At 46.1% G+C, this 3,730-nt stretch overlaps 1 non-coding gene across 1 annotated transcript; it reads left to right on the top strand.

The window, feature by feature from the left end:
- The first annotated feature begins 3,156 nt into the window (after positions 1–3,156).
- Positions 3,157–3,263, top strand: LOC147941296 (small nucleolar RNA R71). The gene has a single exon (XR_015562936.1). It is a non-coding gene; the product is annotated as a small nucleolar RNA R71 (small nucleolar RNA).
- The last annotated feature ends 467 nt before the right edge of the window (positions 3,264–3,730 follow it).

The raw sequence follows: 3,730 nt of genomic DNA on the forward strand, positions 1-3,730 counted from the left end.
ATCATCATAAACCCCTATGCTAAATGCAACAACCCTATATGAATAAACCTAGACTCAATCCTAATATGCAATTGCAAACTACATGAACACTCTGTTTTTGTGGAAATTTTCGAAATTTTTTTTTTTTCAAATTTTTTTATGGTTTTTCTATGCAAATAGATGGATGCAGACTCAAACATGATATGATGCAAAGATTTGAAATAAGAATCACAAAACACGACATTAGATACATCATCTCAAACCCTCCCCCAAACTTAAAATACACAGTCTCCTGTGTAAGAAAAATTTGCTGGAGGATTTAAGAATCACAATACAAACAATGCAGAAATGAAATGGTATATACAAAGGAAGGTAGGAGTACCTCAGTAGTAGAAAAAGGAGTCCGTGTTCGCCCAAGGAGGAGCGTGAAACTGACTCTGTCCTTCGCCTTGTTCGGGATCCGCGGATGTGACATCAGCTGGTTGGTCGACTTGCTGCTCAACCGCTTGCGTGCCCTGATGATCACCTTGAGCTTCAACTCGCCGCTCAACCTCAACCTCATGCTCATCTCGAGCTGCAGAACAACGCACTGATCGGTGACTAGAAGAGGCTCTGGAATCTCGCGAACCGCGTCTCCTTCTCTCCCTGGACTCATGTGATGAGTAGCGTGAAGGAGCGGGTGAAGGCGGACGCTCCCGTGACACATATGAAGATTGACGTGCTAGGGAGGGAACCGGAGAGAGTGTTCTCTGACGAGTTGGCTCGCTGGAGACTTTGTGTGTGGCTCGAGAGAGGGGCTCGATCGGGTGTTGGCTTGAGTGGATCGAGTGTGGTAGTTGGAGCATGTGCGGAGTGAAATTGGCTCGAGCGTGACAGCGGAGGCATGGCTCGAACGAGTGCAGAGTGATGAACCTCTCAGGATGGGTCGAGTCTGATTCCACGCTGTCGGTTGAACCTTGTTCGAGTCGATGATGGTTGAGAACGCACAGTGGTGGTTGAACTCTGCAACACCTCTTCTTCATTATCCCAAACCTCTTCCTTAATTTCCTTGGAGGAGAACTTCTCATTGTACCTTGGAGCTTCTTGATTTTCCCACTCATCTTCTTCACCATAGCTGTTAACTCTTTCACTGAATCCCTTAGAATCTGAGTATTTTGTAGTTCATACAAACTGTTAAGCGCGGGAGGACGTGACTCTTGCGGTTGGTGAGGTTTAGGAAGCAGGTCTTGACGCTTAGGGAGGGTAACGACTGCACTCGATTTGGAGAATGGTCGAGTGACACTTTGAGTTTTCTCTTTGGTTACCAAAACCTCAGTTTCTGCCTCATTCACATCCTCAAAGATGTCAAACCCAGATTTTTGATCTTTCTCTTCAATCACAAAGGTATGTCCATCAATAGTTGGTTTCTTCCTAGAATCCCTGATATCAAACTTCATCGTGAAGTTTTTACCCAGATTGAGATCAATCATCCCATTCTTGACATCAATGACTGCGCCAACTGTAGCTAAGAAAGGTCTTCCTAGGATTAGTGGATCTTTAGGCTCTTCATCCATTCCTAGCACTACAAAGTCAGTAGGAATCTCAGCTTGTCCAATTTTGATGGGCAAGTTCTTTAATAGACCATGAGGCAATCTAGTAGTCCTATCAGCCAATATTAAGCGGAGGTTGCATGACTTGTATTCGTTGAATCCTAGCCTCTGAGCTACAGACAGTGGCATGAGGCTTACTGAAGCACCAAGATCACATAGGCACTTTTTGAAGGCCAATGGACCTAGAGAACAAGGCAAGGTGAAAGAACCAGGGTCCTCTAGCTTCTTTGGGATAATCATCTTCTGAATGACAGCCTTGCATTCATGAATAACCCCACCTATGTCATGCCCTACCCTCTCATCTTCCAGAGCCTTAGCTTGAGCTCCTTTAGCTATCTCCTCCTTCTCTTTGGTCTTTTCGGTTACCAAGTCAGTTAAAAACTTTTGATATTGAGGCACAAGTGCAAATGCATCAAGCAAAGGCATCCTAAGTTCAATCTCCTTGACTTGGTTTTCGAACAGAGCTTTGTACTTCTCAGTAAGCTGCTTCTTAAACCTCACTGGAAATGGTAGTGGTGGCTTGTATGGTGGAGGAATGAATCTCACAGGTTTATCCTTGGGAGCAGTGGGTTCTTTAGTAGCTTCAGGATCAGATTGTTTTGCTGACTCAATTGGATCCTTGAGCACCTCGACAGGATCCTTTATCTCAATTTCATATTGAAGAAAATCCTCCCCATCTAAACTCTCAGTGTCCTCAGTGAGCCGTACATCTACAGCTTGGGTGGTGATGGCATGCATAGTAGCATAGTCCTTGGGGTTTTGAACTGCTTTTCCAGGTAGTTGGCCAGTTGTTGGGGTAGAAGTAGAAACAGTCTTACCTTCCATATACTTCATCTTGGAGTTAAGAGCTTCAAACTTGACATTCAGATCATTGTAAGAGAATTCCATCCGCTGACTGAGTTCAGCAAACTTCTTAGCAGTATCCAGAGAACCACTAGCTTGACCTTGAAGAAGTTGTTGTAGCATGTGCTTCATTTCTTGATCTGGACCTTGAGTAGGTTGAACTTGTTGAGGTGAAAATCCAGGTGGTGGTCCGGAAGGAGCGTGAGAACTTTGCTGGAATTGTTGCTTAGGCATGAATCCTTGATTGTAAGGAACAAAAGGCTTTTGCATACCTTGTTGTTGCTGCTGAGGAGGGTACACCTGATCTTGTGGATTTGCAACATTGGTGCTCCGGTAAGACGAATTGGGGTTCGTCTTGTAGGGGTTATAACCCTTGTTGTATCCACCTTGATTCTGGACGTAGTTGATTTCTTCAGACTGCTCACCCTTCCCATCCTGAACTTGAAAAGGGTCATCCTCAGATACAAAATGGACAGTCTGCTGCTGACTTAGCAAGAGGCGGTCAAGCTTGTCATTGACATTCTTAAGGTCCCTCTTGTACTTCTCCTCAGACCCAGCGTCGCCGCGAACTGTGCGGTCATAATCCTCATTGTAGTTGCCGTCAGACTGAGCGAGATTCTCAACCAGTTGCCATCCTTCCTCAACGTTTTTGTTCAAGAAATTACCGTTAGAAGCAGTATCAAGCAGCATGCGGATTTTTGGAAGTACACCACGGTATAGAGTGCTCAGCAGTGACTCGTTGCTGAAACCATGGTGTGGACACTGGCTGTGGTAACCCTTGAAACGCTCCCAGGCTTCACAGAACGATTCTGAGCTCTTCTGAGTGAAGCTGGAAATCTCATTCCTGAGACGTGCCGTTCTGGAGTTAGAGAAAAACTTGGCCAAGAATGCCTTCTTGCAGCCATCCCAGGTGGTGATTGAGCCCTTGGGAAGGTTTTTCTCCCATTGATGAGCCTTGTCTCCCAGGGAGAAAGGGAAGAGGCGCAACTTGTAACCATCCTCACTCACGCCGTTGATCTTGGTGAGACCACAAAGACGGTCGAACTCGTCCAAGTGGTCGAGTGGATCCTCCATAGGCAACCCGTGAAACTTGTTTCCTTGGATCATGGTAATCAGACCACTTTTGATCTCGAAGTTGTTGTTCGGCACGGCGGGAGGGACGATTCCAGCACGTTGAGTGTGAGTGTTCGGTGCATCCCCAGCACCAATGTTTCGCGGTCCCTGATGTGGTTCATGCTGTTGGTCCATAGTGACGTGTGCGAGATGCTCAACGGGTTGACGAGCTTGTCGTGGGCGTTGCAACCGGTTGATTTCGTCGA

The sequence above is a fragment of the Camelina sativa genome, chromosome 7 (assembly GCF_030686135.1).
Source record: "Camelina sativa cultivar CO46 ecotype springtype chromosome 7, ASM3068613v1".
Classification (NCBI taxonomy): domain Eukaryota; kingdom Viridiplantae; phylum Streptophyta; class Magnoliopsida; order Brassicales; family Brassicaceae; genus Camelina; species Camelina sativa.